Raw genomic sequence first — 6,615 nt, 5'->3', positions numbered from 1 at the left:
GAAAAATCATCCATGAACACCTCAATGCATTCTTCTGTCAAGTCTGAAAATATAGCTTGCATACACCGTTGAAATGTGGCCGGTGCATTACATAATCCAAAAGGCATTCTTCGGTAAGCAAAGATGCCAAAAGGACACGTGAAAGCTGTCTTCTCATGATCTGCCGGGTTTACTGAAATTTGATTATACCCCGAATATCCGTCCAAAAAACAGTAGAAATTTTTGCCGGCGAGCCTCTCCAACATTTGATCCATGAAGGGTAGTGGGAAATGATCTTTCCTTGTGGATTGGTTCAACCTTCTATAGTCGATACACATTCTCCACCCTGTCACTGTTCTTGTCGGAATCAACTCATTTTTATCATTTTTAATCACTGTCATTTCGCCTTTCTTGGGGACCACTTGTACCGGACTCACCCATGCACTATCAGATATAGGATAAATCATTCCGGCTTCTAATAGTTTGACAACTTCTTTCTGGACCACCTCTTTCATTGATGGATTCAGACGCCTCTGAGGTTGCGCAACTGGTTTGAAATTTTCCTCCATCATGATCTTATGCATGCAATAGGCCGGACTAATACCCTTCAAATCGGATAACACCCACCCTATCGCACCTTGGTTCTTTTTCAATACTTGAATCAACTTGTCTTCCTCTTGCGTGGACAATGTGTTGCTTATAATCACGGGTTTAGTACACTCGTTTCCAAGAAACACATACTTCAAGTGTGATGGAAGCATTTTCAACTCTAACTTTTGCTCTTCCGTTTTCTTCTTTGTATCCAAATCTTCCATTAATTCTTCTTGATAGGCCAGCTCACCACAAGATTCTAGCTCATGCAACATTGCTTCAATCTCTCGTTCCTCATTGTCGGTTAACACATTGTACGCTCCGATAAGGGATCTTTCTAGAGGATTAGAGATATGAATTTGGTTCGCGACCTCCACTACTTCCTCTTCAATTGCATCGATTCGGAAAGAATCATGCTTATCGGTTGGATGCTTCATAGCTTCGAAAAGACTAAAAGTCACCTCCTCATCTTGCACTCTTACCTTCATTAGCCCATCATCTATGTCGATCATCATCCGAGCTGTTTTCATAAAAGGTCTTCCAAGAATTAGGGGTACATCACGGTCCTCATCCATCTCTACTATTACAAAATCCACTGGAAACAAAAATTTGTCCACTTTCACAAGCATGTCTTGAGCAATTCCGTATGGTGAGGTGGTAGACTTGTCGGCTAGTTGCAGAGTCATTCTCGTCGATTTAATCTAAACATTCCCCAATCTTTTGACAATGGAGAGGGGGATTAAATTTATACTAGAGCCCAAGTCAATCAAACTATTTCCAACGTATGTGCTTCCAATGGTAACCGGTAGAACAACCCGGCCCGGGTCGGACTCCTTCCTTGGGAGAGTCTTTTGGATGATGGCGCTACACCGTGCATCAAGCAATATGGTCTCATCGTCCACGTGTCGCCTTTTCTTGGTAAGAATATCCTTCATAAACTTAGCATATCGTGGCATTTGTTCTAATGCATCAGCAAATGGAATGTTGATTTGGAGTTGCTTGAAGATGTCCATGAACCGTGCATAATGCCTAGCATTGTCCTTCCTTGATGGAGCATGTGGGTAGGGTAGATGTTGGGTTGGAATGACGCTCACCCCTTGTCATACCCCAATTTTGTCCAGACTACTTGAAGCTTTCATTGGTGTTTATAATCTTAAAGCAATCACGGCTGGTTCATGCCTTAACTATCGCAATGGGTAACATGTCCTGTTAATCAGATGGCCATGTGGGTAATATTTCATCTAGGTCCTGATCTCTTTTTTTTAGCTAGCTGTTTGGTTCTTGGTCAGGTATTTCGAGTGCATAATTAGATCAATATTTGCTCGTTCATTTGATTTTGGTTCAATCTTAGTTTCAAGTTGCGTCAGTGGAATTCATCAATTCGTGCCATGAATAGTCATTATTTGGCCATCAAGTCATAATATGTGCTCTGATTGTTTCTCTTGTTTTACAATTTTTAAAACCAACTTTTTAAGTTTAGAGTTGATTCGGGAGTTAGATTTGGCCTTTAAGAATAAATTTGGCTCTTCAAAATCATTTTTTACTCTTTTCCGGATTAATTTTAGCTCGAGTCAGGTTGGACGATCCAGATTGATTTTAAAGAATTGAGTTGGTTTTTTTTGAAAATTTAATCATTTCATTTTATTTTTGTTGTTAAGCCCATCCCACATTTCTTTAGGCCCAATCCAAATTCAATTCATTTAGATTCAATTAATCCACATTCAAATTCATTCATACCTGTCATAATACAGTTATCCACTAACATCCATAATCCATTTTCATAATCACTTTTGTTAACATCCATGACCCAATTTTCCATTAAAAAAACGTTATCCAGTCTACGTATCCCGCCAGCATACATATCCAAAACAAATAGAACATAAAAAGGGTAGTTGGACGGGAAAGCCATGAACGCAGCAGACATAAGGCTACAAACTACTCAAAACTCAGCATTCCAAATAAAAAGCCTAAGTAATTACAGAAAGCTCAAGAAGTTCCAGAGCACAACAAACTGGTGATTTAATGCAGTACAAATTCGGAACGCCACTAGCCAAGTCGTCCAAGTCCAAACTGCAAAACCAAGCCAACTGTGAATAATGATGCCGTGGTTGCGGCAAGTTGCAGCCATGTTCAACCTACAGCAAAACCTCAATTGTCCATGTTTCATCACCCGAGTTCAGGATAATTGGCTTTGCATCTTTTTCTCCAAGCCTTGGCCAAACTCATTGTGTTATATTGAACCGGCAAAGAACGCCTAGCATGATATCATTATCACTACACCAAGTTATCCATGACCAGATAAAACCATGACATAACATAAGTTGAGTGAATACCTCCACAATCCAAAAATGAACCAAGTGCAGCTTACCTCACCAAAACACAAACCACACTTAAGTCCCGTGCACGAACAGACCGACCGTATTACAAGAAGTGATCTCCAAGCTTGATAATGTGTGTTGACAGCTATGGTATGTGTTTGATCTAATGCTATTTCCAGGCAAGAAAATGGTTTTCTAAATTATCCCTGTACCTGCATAACACAAATGCCTCCTTACAAAATCACCAACCATACATCTTGCAACGCTCGAATAATTTCATAACAGCCATACCAGGAGTAGAACAATAAACAAATGAAGAACAAGTTATTTTCAAGTTTGTACATAAAAAGCATCCTAAGAATGGACTTTGATACCTTAACTTGTTAATTATGCACGAGCCACTTCATGAAATTGACTGGTATATGACCTATAAAGAAGCAACCTGCAATACATTTTTAATACCATAAGAGCCACGCGGTGACGTAAAGCAGATTCAGCATAATTACACCATGATACCAAGATGCACGACGCATAACGTACCTAAGGCCGAACAGGCCGAACAGGACAAAATGCTGCCGCTATACACCAGCCCGGAATCACTACAACAACAAAGTGATACCAAGCATCATGAATTCACCATCACCATGACTTCAATCTTTACAACAGCCAATAATGCACAACCACATGCCAAACTCATGATGCAAGTCTATCCATCACATAACTATGCCATCTACCTACCTGTCATTATTTAAAAAAACCTGCATCAAACCAACATTTAACCTAACTAATACCATGCTCAGACCAACACCAAACGCATAAATTCTAATGGCCTACCCATCCTTCAACCAAAACCAAACATGTCCTAAGATATGTGAGAGAAACCAATCCAGCAGTCAGCATTCAAGATAGCATGATAGCATGACAAAACCTGCAAAGCCATGGCACATTGAAGTCAGGCATAGAATTGGCAAAGTTTAAGGATTCATGAAAATCAATACAAGAAAATACCTGTCACGATGAAACATACTCGTCAATCTTCCAAACCTTGTAAACATGCATCTATCACAACATAAACCTATTGCAAAATCAGAACACGAGCTAAAAAAAAATGGCAAAGGCTAAGTAAAATAGACAATTACTACAGTGAAAAGTAAAAAATAGGTGGTTACCACGGATTCACTACAGACAAAACCACATCCTGCCATTTGAGGGACCACACCGATTTGAAGCACCACTAACTCTGAGAAATTCTGCTACCTAACGGAATGATTCTCCCACTAACTTGCCAAGCTCATGAGAGAGGAATTCAAAACCTCGTACATCAAAAATGCTATAAATAAGGACCTCCAGGGATGAAGTAGGGATCCGGATTTTTGCAACGTTACTCTGGAGAAATCAATCCCAAACCCTAGTTTAAAAAGCTCCGTTGTGAACTTGTTGAGATCTTCACATCGAAGCTCAACAAGCTCGAGCTAGACCCCTGTCAAAACCAAAGCAAATCCAAATCATAAAGAAGAACGGAAGAGGAGAGGAAGCGTAGAAGAGGAGGATCCAAAGTTCAGAAGGAAGAAAAGGAGAAGAAGTCAAAATACCTCGAGGTCGGTTACATCGCCGGTAAGCTCGTCGGAAAATCCATTTTCCGGCGGGCTTTATGTTACTTTCCCCCTTTGTTGATCTGCATATTTCTGTTTGTATATCTTCTTGTTTATCATACCATTGTGAGCTGTTTGCCTGTTGTGGTTGAATCATGAATCTTTAGAGTTTGCTTGCATGTGTTTGAATCTGTGGCATACGAATGTGCGGTTACTCGTTAGATTTAGGTTTAAGGCTTAGATTAGAGTTTTGTTTTGGGGATTTTTATTGAAGGTTCAGGGAAATGACCTTTTATGGTTTAGCATCCACGAGAGGCCGAGTGAAGAAGACGAAACGTGTCGTCCCTTTTGGTTTTTACGCTTTAAGACTGATCCTTCAGCAGTGTTATTTTTTGGTTTTATGTTTAATTAATGAGAACAGTTGGCAAATTAATGGATATTAGCGAAGGTTGGCAATTCTCAAGGAGGCACGCGTGCGTTTTTATTTGGGAAAGACCAAACGGTCACTCAACCGACGCTCCTCGCCTTCCTCATGCTTCTAGACAGATTGTTAAGATTGGGCTTAAGGCCCACTCTTTTTTTTGCCGGTTGATTGTTTTTGGTGTAGGAAAGTTGCGGGCCTTAGGGCCAACTCGGACTCCCTCTTAGTTTAGAACTCTGTTGGGCCTCTACAGTTTGGTGTTTTGGGGCTTCACCCCCTCCTTATTACTCATACATCCTGATTTATCCTATTTGGTTTAGGTATTATTTTTTATAAAGAAGATTAAAACAACTATGATTAATTAAAGATAGTAGAAATATTATTTAGTTTGATTATTGATTATTATTTATTTTAATTCATATCTTTGTTTATTTCGTTGGAATATTAATTAAATAGGAGATTAAATATTAGTATTAATAAGTATTTCTTTTCCTAAAAAAAAGGTCAATCTCGATCTAATACCACATAGGCTTTATCCAGACACATTAACCCTAATTCACCATACTTAAATAATACCCTCTTAAAATTATTTAATAATTTAATTTTGAATGAAAAGGAGAATAGTAAGCTTCCGCTTTACTACCTCTCGACTATTCGAATAATTGGCGTACGCCATATTGCTCGAATTGTCGTCATTTAATTAAAACCTTAAAAAACTCTATAAAATTAAAATCATTTTCCCAATTTAATTATTCTAATATTCTCTTAAAATTATTTAATAATTTAATTTTGAATGAAAAGGAGAATAGTAAGCTTCCGCTTTACTACCTCTCGACTATTCGAATAATTGGCGTACGCCATATTGCTCGAATTGTCGTCATTTAATTAAAACCTTAAAAAACTCTATAAAATTAAAATCATTTTCCCAATTTAATTATTCTAATATTCTCTTAAAATTATTTAATAATTTAATTTTGAATGAAAAGGAGAATAGTAAGCTTCCGCTTTACTACCTCTCGACTATTCGAATAATTGGCGTACGCCATATTGCTCGAATTGTCGTCATTTAATTAAAACCTTAAAAAACTCTATAAAATTAAGATTATTTTCTCAAATTAATTACAAAATTCTAAAAACACTATTTAAATTAATCTTGAATGAAAAGGAGATTAGTGAGCATCCGCTTTATTATCTCTCGATTATTCGGATAATTGGCGTACGCCATATTGCTCGAATTTTTGTCATTTAATTAAAACCCCAAAACTCCTTAACTAAAATTACTCCCTCGATTAATTACAAATCCTAAAAGTATTATTTTAAAATTAATCTTGAATGAAAAGGAGATTAGTGAGCATCCGCTTCATTATCTCTCGATTATTCGAATAATTGGCGTACGCCATATTGCTCGGATCTTCGTCATTCAATTTAAACCCTAAAAATTCCATAAGATTAATATCACTCCTCCAAATTATTTATTAATTCTAAAAGCCTTATTTTTAATAATTAATTTTGAATGAAAAGGAGAATAGTAAGCTTCCGCTTTATTATCTCTCGATTATTCGAATAATTGGCGTACGCCACATTGCTCGAATCTTCGTCATCAAATTAAAACACAATCGAATAAATTCAAAACACCTTCACAAATCAAACTCAATTCCTCGCCCCCGTGCGACCAACAACTTAAAATTTCTTTTCAAAAGAACACTGTTAATCC

The 6,615-nt window shown here is 37.5% G+C and overlaps 1 long non-coding RNA gene across 1 annotated transcript; it reads right to left on the bottom strand.

Annotated features, from left to right (window-relative positions):
• Positions 1-3,477: 3,477 nt before the first annotated feature.
• Positions 3,478-3,957, bottom strand: LOC127135316 (uncharacterized). Its single transcript, XR_007808510.1, has 3 exons — positions 3,897-3,957; positions 3,723-3,816; positions 3,478-3,626 (listed from the first exon to the last, which is right to left on the bottom strand). It is a non-coding gene; the product is annotated as an uncharacterized LOC127135316 (long non-coding RNA).
• Between the last annotated feature and the right edge of the window lie 2,658 nt (positions 3,958-6,615).

The sequence above is a fragment of the Lathyrus oleraceus genome, chromosome 4 (genome assembly GCF_024323335.1).
Source record: "Lathyrus oleraceus cultivar Zhongwan6 chromosome 4, CAAS_Psat_ZW6_1.0, whole genome shotgun sequence".
NCBI classification, from domain to species: Eukaryota; Viridiplantae; Streptophyta; class Magnoliopsida; order Fabales; family Fabaceae; genus Lathyrus; species Lathyrus oleraceus.
Note: the sequence above shows the minus strand (reverse complement) of the source record. Positions and strands in the feature narration are given on the sequence as shown.